General features: G+C 48.0%; 1 pseudogene; it reads right to left on the bottom strand.

Moving 5' to 3' along the window:
- Window positions 1–8,607: 8,607 nt before the first annotated feature.
- LOC142558685 (U2 spliceosomal RNA) lies at window positions 8,608–8,789 on the bottom strand (annotated as a pseudogene).
- Between the last annotated feature and the right edge of the window lie 4,677 nt (window positions 8,790–13,466).

Here is a 13,466-nt window from a genome sequence, read left to right as displayed (position 1 = left end):
CTACATGACTGCTATTCACAGGATCACACAATTGGTATACAAGTACTAACTCAATCATAAATTTTGTAGTAAAACGTCTAGACGGGATAAAATTTTTTTTGAAACAATGACTCTGACCTACACGTAGGTACACATAATGCCCTCAAAATTCAAGGGCGCGGAGTAGTTATAAGATATCGAACAGTGCATAGATGACGCACAGCTTTTCACCGCGCCAAGCTGTATATCATCATGGCGACCGCGATGTGGAAATACAGTATTACCGCCCTGTCGCCGACAGTGTAAGTGTATTGGGCGTAGCTGACGAAATTAAGGGAGAGCAGCGCGAGCTGCAACAAAGCTCTCATTTTCTAGCTTTCTTTCCTTTCATTCGTTTTTATCCCGCTATTCCAAATTGTTATTCTAATCTAAACTTCGCATGCCCGTGACCGAAGCACGTGTGTTTTACAACTTATTATTCGTAGTTTAAAGACCCACACGAGGCGAACAAAAAAAGCAGCCGAGAGATGACCAACTGCACTGTGCAGTGCTGGTTCTTTTGTCGTGCGCGCATTGCATAGACACAGCGTACAACTCGGGGAGACGCAGGGACATCTAGAGAAGCCGGGGCAACAAGCCATCATTAAAGAGCCCTACGAAGACGTCGACGTCATAGTGTCGTCATCGTTCCTGCTGTTGCTGCAACCACGGACAAGGAGATCGTTGACCTCGTGCGCTGGGGTGAAAGTGAGTGCGTGGATCGACAAGAAACATGTGTCATTTGCTTAAGCGAAAAAAGAAAAAAGTGGAATGCAGTGACGGTAAACAGTTCCTCGTGGAATGCGCGAAGGAAGCCGATGATCTGCTGGCTCCATGAATGAATCTTAAGCAAACGCTGCTGACATCTGTTTCTTTTTTACCTGTGTTTGGGATGTTTAGGATGTTTAGATGCTGCCCAACAATGACCTTCACTTCGATCCCTCGAAGACCTCAATGTTCTTCCGGCATTTTTTAAGGCTGCTGAAGCAGCATTCAAAGCATCACCGTTTGAATCGAAATACCGGTTATCACGGATTGTTCATTGTCCCTGCGATTTCGCTGTAATGCGTGTTCAACTCTAATTGCCATACCAACGCTCAAAAAAAGCACAATACCACGAAGATTTTTACTTTGACGACTCAATGAGAGAGGCAAGCAAATGCGTTGGCGCCGCTGGCTTCATTTGCGGTGGAAGCTAGCTTGGCCATGTCCATTTGAACAGACGACAAAGTTAATTGGCAATAATTCATTACACGTGCGGTAGCGCAGAACAAGACGAAGACGAGAAAGTCGCCATAGTGTATCCAGCTGTTGACAGCTCAATACCTTGTTTAAATAAGTATAGATGCGTAGGTCTTAACGCGGCGATTGGCCGTTGGCAACTTACCGGCGCCTCCATTTTTTTCCTACCGCCCGTTTCGATAACCCTGCTAAAATGAAGGTGTAAACAAAGCATAGGTATTTGAACACGGGGCTGTAAAATCGCGTACTTTAAGTAAGGACATCTAAAACGGCTGCGCTGAGCGTGTAGGGCGAAAAGTTCACAGTTCAGGGAACCGCGACGAAAGTCTTGGGGGAAAAAAGACGTCAGAACGAAAATGTTGGCAAAGAAAATAAAAAGATTCAGAACTTCCTCCTAGAACTTTCCCATCTGTTCCAGCTATAACAGAGGGTGTACGCTCTGCCGAAGAATACCAACGCACGCGAACAGCAACGGCAGGTGGAAATTTCCATTCGTGCAAAATTTTCTGAATACTGCCACGCATAGACATTTTTTTTTTGCCTTTTGCTGGTGACCATATTTCGCAAGATCATCACTGTTATCAATTATCTATAGGAGAAGGAGGGAGAGGGGGGTTGCTGCTTGCTGCAGGCGGACTTAGCCTTGCAAGAGTTGCGGGTAAGCGCTTCGCCTGAATGCCGCCTGTCAACCTCGACACGGCCTGAAACGAGTGGCAGCGCCGTGTATCAAAAACAAGTTGACACGGAGCCCTATATGTCGCGCGTTACCCAAACCTCGACGATCCGCACCGCTCGCCATTCACTTCCCGAACCTGTACCACGGAGGAACCTTAGGAAGAGACCTCCCTCCTAAATATTCAACGTACTCGCGGCAACAGAATGTCGCTTCTATTTGAGTGCGGTGCCGTCTTGCGCTTAAGTCCGTCTATTGATTTTTTTTCACGTTCTGCTTAGAATTCGGGATGCTTTAGGGCACAACGTTCAATGTCACATGCAGGAGCGTTACAGTGGACACACGACGGTGGTGGGCCCAACTCCTGTCATTCACCGCCAAGCTGGAGTTAGCGCTGGCCCTGTGCGGATGCGATGAACGAGAGTGTGTGCGTGCGTGCGTGCGTGCGTGCGTGTGCGTGCGTGCGTGCGTGCGCGCGTGTGTGTGTGTGTGTGTGTGTGTGTGTGTGTGTGTGTGTGTGTGTGTGTGTGTGTGTGTGTGTGTGTGTGTGTGTGTGTGTGTGTGTGTGTGTGTGTGTGTGTGTGTGTGTGTGTGTGTGTGTGTGTGTGTGTGTGTGTGTGAAAACGTTTATTGTAATGCAGGACTTCTTAAGACAAGGCGGGCCTCTCCCACGTTGGCACTGTCAGGCCAAGCCTTTCAGCGACATCATGGGCCCTCTGGACGGCCCTTAGTTGGTCCTGAAACAATGGGCTTTGAATCCTTTTCTCCCACTGTGTCCATTCTTCAACGAGGTTGGGGAGAGTCGCGGGACACCCCGACAGCATATGTCTGATTCCAATGATGCCATTACAATCGTTGCAGTCCGTCTTAATCTCCTTTACTGGATATATTTTATTAATGGTGTACGGTGTGTGATATCTACCTGTTTGCAATAAGCGCACAATCGAGGGGCAGAGATTAACGAGTTCATTATCAATAACGATCTCCAAATACTGAATGACGGTTCACCTACATTTATAGGTAAAGGAAAGGAGCATGGCACTATAGATCTTGCGATAACAACGAGAGATGTGTGCTTAGCCTGGTCATGTGAACCCGACCCGTGGGGCTCAGATCACCTACCCATCTGGTTAACACCAACACATACTGCGGGTCGCCAGGATGTCGTTTATACAGTTACTAACTGGGACAAGTTCCGACAGCTGATTTCAGAGGCACCATCTCAAGACAGCCTATTTAAACTTATGGGTGAGTGCTTAAAAAAGCTACAGTACAACGAAGACGGAATATCGGTAAACCAAACCCCGATCTAAAGCTCTTGCGGCTCCGCGCATGTCGACGGCGCGCTTATAGACGGGCACACCGCTCTAAACGACGCACCGACTGGACTATATACAATCGCATTGATGCAGCCATACGGCGGCATACAAAACAGCTCCGTCGCAAGAGCTGGGAAGCTTTGTGTAGTTCGTTGCATACTGGAAGTAGCTTTGTAAATGTATGGCGCAAACGGAAGGCTCTCCGCACTCCTGAAATCTGCAAGTATCTTACGGCTACATTGAGCATAGCGACTGGCCAGTCACCAAAAGTAATAGCAGAGGCATTTGCAGACATTTTCGTCTCTGCTGCATCCATTGACACCACAATTAATGACCTTCCTTCTTTGACAAGTCACAGCACCGTAACCGCTTCCTACGGTCCAGCCTGCCACATGGACGAGGCAGATTTCAGTCTTGAGGAGCTGCGACACGCGCTGAGCCTCTCCAAACGCCGCACTGCTCCAGGCACAGATGGTGTGACGTACCAAGTATTGCGGAACGTTGATAAGAGTTTCCATGACCGGTTATTGGACGAGTACAATGAAGTGTGGAGAACCGGTGTAATCCCTGCTGAATGGAAATCGTCCGTGATAATACCAATTTTAAAGCCCGGGCGTCCTGCAAGGCCCCTCAAGTCCTACCGACCAATATCCCTAACTTCAAATGTCATCAAGTTAATGGAGCGAATGGTCTTGTTTCGTTTAGATGTTGGGCTAGAGGAGCTGAATTTTTTCCCTGATGTCATGAGTGGCTTTCGTCGCCGCCGTTCGGCTCTGGACAGCATATCAGACCTTTTCTCAGCACTCGAATTTGCTAAAGAAAACGAGCATTCCGCCTACATGCTCTTCCTAGACATACAGCAAGCTTTCGATTCTGTTCCGCATAAGGCGATTATTTTCGCTCTTGCAACCGCGGGAATTTCGGGTCGTCTGCTCCAATTTGTGCATAATTTTCTATCGGAGCGCCGGATGAAAGTGCGTGTCGGAGGAGTAACTAGTGAATACCGAAATGTGAAGTGCGGTGTTCCACAGGGCAGCGTATTATCGCCGCTTTTGTTTAACACCGTACTCGCCGCGCATCCAAGTCGTTTGCCTCGAGACACTGACTTCCCTGTGAGCGTAGCTGTCTACGCAGATGACATTGCTCTGTGAATAAGCGGCCCTTCGCACCTTGGTCCGCGGCTTCGTGCAAGCTTGCAAAGAGCTTTCAACGCTACCTCGGAGTACTTGGGTGAAGTTGGCCTGTTCATATCACCTGCTAAGTCGGCTGCAATAGCATATCACCCTAAAAAACGCGCTCGTCGAAAAATGAGCCGACTGTATCTTGACGAAACGCCTATAAACTGGGTGCGACAACACCGTTATTTGGGGTTAATTGTGGAGGATCGCATCTCTTGGCGTCCTGCCATTAAATCTGTACGACGCAAATCACACTCTCTACTTAAGTATGTGGCCGCCTTGACTGCTCGAGGTGCTGGTTGCGACCAAACAACGGCTCTTCAGGTGTACCAGTCATCTGTACTCTCAGGCATGCTGTACGCATTACCAATTTTGAACATACCACCTAGTTTGATGGCCCAACTGGAGCGAGATCATCGCGTTGCCCTTCGACTAATGCTTGGATTACCTCGTGAGGCGCAATCTATTGCATTACTTACTGAAGCGCATCAGTTACCCCTGAGGCTGCAAGCAGATCAGAGAGCTCTGTATATCATATTAAGCGTCTGCACCGCGCATCGAATGGTCAGTCGCTCCTTGATCGTCTCATTCACCGCCCGTTATCTCGCATGGGAAAAATGGCGGCATTATTTATAGATATCACTACCATTTCTGAACATGCTGCTTCAGATACGTCTCCGCCTCCAAAAGGTATCACGAAACACGTATTCCCCATTTACCTCACAATCCCTGACATGCACAAAAAAGTCTGATATGGTTGTTTCGGCAATATTCCAATTGGCTCAGTCTCACTTGTACGAAATGCTTCCAGATTATCTTCAAGTTTTCACAGATGCATCTGTACACAACGACGGTCAAGGCGCCTCTGCAGCTTTGTATCTTTCAAATTTCGCGGATACATGCGCTCGCGTGCACAACTAAGTGATCGTGCACGTGTGGTCGCCCGCCGCCGGTTTCGCTGCTCGTAGACGAAAGATAGAATACAATGCGTCATGCAGGGCCTTTATGTCAGCAACCTACAAGTGAACCCGGCAGACATTGAAGAATTATGCTTCACTGAAATGTAGCGGTGTTTAATGTTTCTGGTTTCTGCGAAGTGCCGCCGCTTGATTTTGCTATTGCTGCAACCGGAGGTGTAACCTCGTGTGTGTATATACATATATATATATATATATATATATATATATATATATATATATATATATATATATATATATATATATATATATATATATTGTGTCCTAGACTGCGCCTCCTTGAAATACAAAGGAACTGCAAGTGCACGCTTCATAATTTCAGTTGACGTTACTTGCTGAAAAAATTGTGTGTCGAGACGTACAATGTGCTCATTTGAACTTTGTCTGGACTATGCGTCAGTGCGTGTCGACCTTTACTGACATGTGATTTTGTATTCTGTATCATCTATCTGTCTTTCTGTTTGTTTGTTTGAGCCTGCCTTCCTATAATGTGTTCTCTTTGTTTGACAGAGACGAAGCAGTGGGCATCCCCCATGACGTCAATCTCCCGCACACACTTTTTCTTTAAATCCAAGAAAAGCGTATAGAGGGACTCAAGTGTGCGTGCGTGTTTGGTCTTCGTATTATTTTTAAGTGTATAAAGATATAATTCAAACGAAAATGAAAGTGGTAGAAAAGACAACTTGCCGTGGGTGGAAACCAAGCTAGCAGGAATAGGTTTAAAAAAGAGAATGTACATGGGACAGACACCGCAGTGTCGTGATTGATGGTATAAGAGGAAAAAAAACTAATTCCGTACATGCCTAACAACGGTGAATATATCAAAGAGCGGTTTTGAACGGTCTCATATCTCAGTGAAGAGGCTATTCGGGATTCGAGACTCACGAACGTTTGAAGCCGCGGGCATTTTTTTCTTTGTCATATTGCCCATGCGCTTTCTGGTGTCGCTTGAGAGTTGTGTTCGCCTGTTGCTCGACCAATGTTTACAGGTAAAAATAACGCACACGCACTTTTGCAGTGTGTATGGCGTATGGTGTATGGTGCATGTGTTACATGCTGCACCACACCGCTGTTCGCGCAGCACGTTAGATCTTATATGCCACCGCTTTACTTTGGCTCGATTTCACGGACACTCGTGCTTAATGTTCAAGCGCTCTGCTTCTCCAAGGATGGCCTCAGCGCTTTCGACGGTAGTATGCAGCCGCTCAAAATAACATTTTGTGCATTTTGTTGTAGCCCTTCATGAAGCAAATTAGGTATACTATACACTTCGAGGAGAGCAGTCTACATAACTCGTCCAGTTCCAGGACGAGTTATGTAGACTTTTTTTATGTAGTTTTTACAGGAGGAGGCCTTCCAGTGCTCCTCCTGTAAAACGATGCACATATGGCTCCTGTGTGATGCCGTCGCCAACAAATACAAGCTTCCATACCTCGTGCAGAATGCAAAGCCACGGTCACGAACTTGTTAAACACGCAATCGATAGCGCACATTTCGAAAACAAGCACAACAATATTACTCGAAGCGCAACGGGTTTGAACCTGAAGCGCATCACTGGGACCTTCCGCCGAAGTGCCTGCCGGCTCCATTTTTTGGCAAACTTCGATAATGCATCTAATTTCTTGGCTTCTAAATGTGCTCGATAGTACCGGGAAAAATTAAAAATGTGAAATCGCGCCAGGAACCAGCGCTCATATTTCCCGCGAGGAATCTTTCTACAGCGAAGCTGCATATGGCTAGTTTCGAGCGGATCCGGCAGTGGTGCACACTGGCCCCGTAAAACCAGACAGAGTTCGAGAAAAACACTTCACCTTATTCGTCGCATTGCAGCAAAAGCAGCTGGAGCTCGTACTGACGTAGCTCGACGGTTGGTGCGTGCAGTCTTGCAGCCACGAATTTTATATCAAGCACAATTTCAACGGATGACTTTGGCACAGCTGGCACAGTTGGAGACGATTAATCGTGATGCTATGCGCACAATCACAGCACTGCCCCGCATCACTCCGATACCAACCTTACAGGAACATGCCCAGCTCAACACAATTGCAGAGCTAATTTTGCAACGTGGAAAAGCACGTGAAATAAAAAAGCAACTTATTCCGGCTGTCGCTGCGTTGCATGCTCATTTTCACCGCGGCTCTCGGATTGACGATCAGCCCTATCCAATGCCTCCCTGGGAATTCACCAGCATCACAACTAATAAGCCAACGAAGTTACGACGCAGCGATACAACAGTTACTATTAACGAACACAACATCGTCGATGCATCATGCGTTAACACCTGCAAAGTCTATACGGATGCTGCCATTCTCCCAGACGGCGGAAGGACATCATTCCTGAGTACTACGCATAATTTCATCAGCGGCCACCAGCGCTATTTATCTACGGAAGCCAGCGCTCTAGTAATGGCACTTCAAACCATCCACGACGCTGTGCAAGATGCGACATCTAAGCTGCCTACCATCAAGCAACTAGATATCTTCACTGATTCTTTAGCGGCTATCCAGGAACTCAAGAAGGTTGATAAGGTGATGGAAATCTGCGAGAGAATACACACTATGAATAGTAAGACAGCTACTTCCGTCAAGGTACACTGGATTCAAGGCCATTCAGCGAACCCTCACAACATTGCTGCTGACCAGCAGGCACACTGCCCTCCTAATCCTGATCCTCCACCTATTCCCCTCCCACCCCAACCCCGTAACTCGCTCCGAGCCCGTAAAAATGTTCTCCGGCAGGACACACGCGCTCTTATCCCACCGTGTGTCTGCTCCCTCCCCCTTTACCTTACTAGGGCGGAGGAAGTTGTGCTTAGGAGGCTTCAAGCCGGGGTGGCCCTTACACCGGCTGTTGTCTCAAGGTGGAACTGGTCGCATTTACCACTGGGTACTACGTGTCCATACTGCTCCGTTCCTGTGGTGGAATCAGATGCATACCACCTAATATGGACATGTACGGGTTTACAATCGGAACGCTCGCGTCTCCTACTGCAAGCCGGCCTCCGCTGCAGTGTGACAACCAGCTATGACCGCTGGATACATGACAACAGATTCCACAAAACACTGCTTCAATTCATACACAACACAGGCCTCACAGCACACATATGATACGGATATACGCTCCACGAATTATGCCTTAAGGGCAAGCCTTCATCGCAATAAAAAAAACAAAAACAAAAAAAAAAGATGTTCGTAGAATAAAAACCATGGGCTGATCCCGAAGATAGTGCAATACCGGGCCGACCGGCGACGGAGGTGAAGCAGGCTTCAAGCTCTCCGCCAACTTGCAAAAATAAGTTTAATATCTTAGGTGCAAATACAACCCGCATTAGATATTAAGCTGGTAAGAACGGATACTACACTTTGACCAGCTTCGGCCGTGTCTACTTTCGAACCGCCTTCTCTTTGTCGGCGTTCCAGGCGCTCGCGTGACTCCTTCCTTTTCCTTCCGCTCTCCCGTGGCGGCGGTCCCGTAAGCGTGCTGCCCGCCAGGACCGCGATGCGGGAATAAATGCGAACCGTCCATGTGGCCCCGGTCCCACAAACTTGGAACGCTTCACCGGAGCAACGGCCAGGTTTCAGAGGGAGCTCGCGGGGAACCAATTTGGAGTGGCCTGTGTTGTGTGTGACCGCTTGTGGTTTTCGAGTGACCTCACAACCGTTACTGCACTGCGGGACGTCAACCAACACAGGATCGCCTTGGCTACGGTGAAGCTGTATGTGTGGCCTCGGAGTGCGGTGAGTTGCGTGTCTGTTCTACGTGCCGGAATTCGTTAGTAAAAGCCGACGTGCCGCGCTTTGCAACAACACGTGGATGTGTATACCCCCCCGGTGCCTCATCATCTTCCGAGGGTCATCATCTTGGAGGAGCGATTACAGCCGCGCCTCGCCATCCATTTATGTGCATGCGGTGTTTGAAGCACGGCAATGGACAGTTCGCCACTAAAGGGATACAGAATAAAAATCTAAGAATATAGAGAAAGCCTCACAATTGCATTCCTAAGACACGATTGCCATAGTATATAGTCATTATTCGGGTTACTTTTGAGCGGATGGCTTTATTTTTGACGCTCCATGAGCGGCCACCGCATCACTCGCAAAGCACTCTCGACAACAAGCTGGCGGATCTGACGTCACACCAACCCTCAGCAGCCGCAGAGCCAACTGACCGGCTGCGCAGTTTTGTTTTCCTCGCGCTGCGCAGTGCAAAATGCAAAGTTCTAGTGAGAGCGATAGCATGAGCGGAGGTTATGACTCCGACTTGGATGAGCGGCCTACTGAACGACCACAAACGATGAAGGCGTATGCCTACGATCCGTCCGCGTCGTCAAGCGAAATTGACGGCGACCCGCCGCAGCATGCAGTCCCCCTCCGCGGTGCCGAGGGAGCCTGGACCAGCAAAGTGGTGTTTACACTGCGCATTCCATGTACACGCGTTTGCCTCGAGAGATCAGGGGCAGCATCATAAGCGAAAACCAGATATAAACGCGGTTCCTGCAGCTTGGATCGCAAGCTCACACCTGTCACGAATGAGTTAAGTGAGACGAGGCGTACGCCTCATTGACAGTGTTGCATCCGTGGCGGTGCGCCCAGTGTGATTCACTCACGCAAACGCTTTGCCATGTTTGTTTTCAACAGAGCGTGGACGCTTATGCCTCAGGCTATGCAATGTCAGGCGATGTAAGGAAATTACTCTGCGTTTTGTGCAAAGCGGCTTGCTCCGCCCGCTTGGTTGTATATGTTATGGGTAGCTGCTAGCGTGTAAAACATGAAAGCTACCAATGCACAATACAGGTGCCGCGAGTACACACTGTACAAAAAAGAAACGTAGAAATCGTTGAAGATATTGACGCGTGTCGACCTCCCTATACCTACGCCATCGGCGCAGGTGTGGACGGCGGCGTGAGCATAACAATCGGCTGCCGACTCTCGCGCGGCAGGTGCATGATGCGCGCAAGTAGCTGTTATTCAGAATAGAAGCAATGAAGCAACGGGTGAGGATTGAAGCCAGGCATGTGCAGTGACTGAAATGCGCCTCTGTAAGCAGGGAGCGTCTTGTTATTCACGGAGTGAACGAGTACATGCACAGCGGTTTCAGCGTCCCGTTGTTTCATTGCAGCCGAGCACTCCTTCCCTTGGTGCAAAGGAGATGGCGCCACCAGTCTCATGTCAGCGAAAATTTTTTCGTCAGCTGTCGCTTCAGACGATGCGGATTTCGATTCATTCTGGCAGAATTGCCCAAAAATCTGGCTAAGAATGTCGTACAAACGACAAATTACCGTCAAACGGCACCTGTGCACAAAACTACAGCTTGAACAAGCCAGCGGTTCACGGGAGAAGCATTCATGAGAGGAACGCGAGAAAAAGACTACCGCCGCCTGCCATTTTCACATGGGCACAGCAGACCCTCGGCATTCGGTGGCGTTGACATGGCTGCTCCACTCATCAAACCACAAATCCACGAGATGAAAGACGAGGTTTTCGAACAGCTCACACGAGGAAGCGGTGCGAATAGGACGGTCGAACAAAGAAAGCGCGTTGCTGCAAACATCAACTTGCCCCTTCACGCGCTCAGTGTGGACGATCGCTCGCAATGGGCCTCGAGGTGGGTAAGTGTGACGCGACATCCGGTTTTGCCGGAGCTTTCGGAGGAGGCCGGTAGGTGCTGTGATTTGAGAAATATTCACTAAAACAATTACTTTTCGCTCACTTCTCCTCAGAAAGAGTGTTGTTTTGGTCGCTCTCGGTGCGCTGCAGCTATCACTGGAGACAGAAATCTCGGCGACAAATTTTTTATTCACTATCCCTTTAAAGGGCCCACATACACAGCTTCGTTGGTCATCCGTCTTCACAGAGTGGAATGGTACTCAATTTTCTTTCTTTGTTTTCAAGAGTAACGTTTCAAAACACCAACATTCGTCCTCGGCGTGACGTTCACACACTTCTGACGTTTATCTGCAAGGCGATTCTTTTGCTTGTCTCGATGTGTTCCGACATTTAAAGGTCTCCGCCGCCGTCGCGACGCGAATAAAATTGTAGACACCAGCGTCACTATGTATCTGACCGCTGGAACTGCAATTATGGGCGAAGCCAGACCGCATAGGAAACTTTGTTTCAGCCGTACATAGGGAAAAGCCGGGCACCCCGACAGAATCAAGATGCATATGCAGGAGAATGTAAACAACGTCGTACTATATGTATAGGATAGGCTATATCTGTTTTGTTTTTTTCGCATCAATATGAATAAAATCAAGGCGTCTGGCGTCGAGCGCCTTGAGGCTCTTTCCGAGGGGTGCACCCGCTTGTGCCAAACAGCGCAACGAAATACAGTGGAAACCAGGAAAACACGCACGCAGGGGCTGACCCGCATGCAGCTGCACCTGTATTACACACAGGCCAACCTAATACCGGATGTGTTGTTGTTGTTGTTGTTGTTGTTGTTGTTGTTGTTGTTGTTGTTGTTGTTGTTGTTGTTGTTGTTGTCGTCGTCGTTGTTGTTCTTCTTCTTCTCCTTCTTCTTCTTCTTCTTCTTCTTCATGATGGTCATGATTTTTCGTGGGCTCGTTCTGTCCTCACCCAAAAATAGCGCCACCACCTGGCGGCCGCGACCACTCAGACAGACCTCAAACGGCAGCTGAAAAAGGTCCTTGTCTTTGAGTTTCCGCGCAACAGAAATACGTTTTCTCGTATACCCTAACTGCAACTCGAAGCTACCACGTCGGCAGGTTGCGTGTAAGTCGCATTTTACGAATTTTCTGAGATAGCGTATACTTTGGAAAATTCATTTAGTTCAGTAAGGCACTTGCGCTTGGTGGAGGGCCTTGAAGAATAAGAATGCGTGTTGTACTTCTGCACACGGCGCGTCTGTGCGTGACGTACGTCGCTTGTGGCGGTGGTGCTTGTCTGACATCCTCTAACGTCTGCTGGGGTAATGGTACTCGTCTACCGCCAGTTGTGCTTTCCTAACGTCGGCAAGGAGGTTCCATTACGTAAATCAGATAATAAGCATTCCCCACTTATAACTACCGGCCAATTTAACTTGCTAGCATTCCCTGTAAAATTTTACAACACATATTGTTTTCTGGTGTCACTAACCTTCTTGAATCAAACTGTGTTTTTTTTTTTTCGCTCGCGCGCAACACGGCTTCAGGAAGACATACTCTTGTGAAACGCAACTAGTATTATTTACGCATAGACTGAGTATCATTCTTGATCGATCCTCTTTCGCAGGCAACATATTTGCATATTTTTGAAAAGCATTTTATAAGGTGTGCCACGAAGTACTACTACATACGCTTCGTCTTCTAAACATAGATAGCGAGTTACTTAAGCAGCTTGAGTATTTCTCTAACTAACCGCTCCCAGTACGTTTCGGTCAACAACACTGGTTCGGAGCTTAGCGGCGTTCACTCTGGTGTACCGCAAGGCTCGCTACTTGGCCCTCTTCTCTTCCTTATTTACGTTAACGATTTGCCATCCTGCGTTTCCTCTCATATTCATTAGTTTGCTGACAACTGCGTGATCTTTCGGGAAATAACAACTGTGAACGATGTAATTATTCTCTTTACGCTGTTTCTATTTAGTGCAAGGCATGGTGTATGGAACTAAACGTTAACAAGTGTAAATTCATGTGTGTACGCCGAAGTATTCAAGCCTCACAAGCTTACTTACTTAACAACGTTCCCCTAGTCCCCGTGTCTAGCGACAAATACATTGGTGTACATTTTACCAGCAACATTGCCTGGACTACTCACAGCGCTTACGTCGTGAGGAACGCTAAAGGAACTCTGGACTTCCTTCGTCATAACTTCTCGCTTTCCCCATCTGCCTTAAAATTTATGCTTTATAGAACACTAATACGTCCAAAGTTGAAATACTCTGCGTCTGCTTGGGATCCAGGTCATGAAAACCTTGTGCATTCTCTTGAAATGTCCAGAACAACGTAGTCCGTTTTATCCTGTCCAATAATAACAGGACTGCAAGCGTGTAACCGCCATGAAATCAAGTTTGAGCTTACTTTCTCTCGCATCACGTTGCAAACCAACTTCGTCTCTGTCTTT

Source organism: Dermacentor variabilis, chromosome 9 (assembly GCF_050947875.1).
Source record: "Dermacentor variabilis isolate Ectoservices chromosome 9, ASM5094787v1, whole genome shotgun sequence".
In the NCBI taxonomy this organism is placed as follows: Eukaryota; Metazoa; Arthropoda; class Arachnida; order Ixodida; family Ixodidae; genus Dermacentor; species Dermacentor variabilis.
The sequence above is the reverse complement of the archived record's forward strand: the minus strand, read 5'-3'. Positions and strand labels throughout refer to the sequence as shown.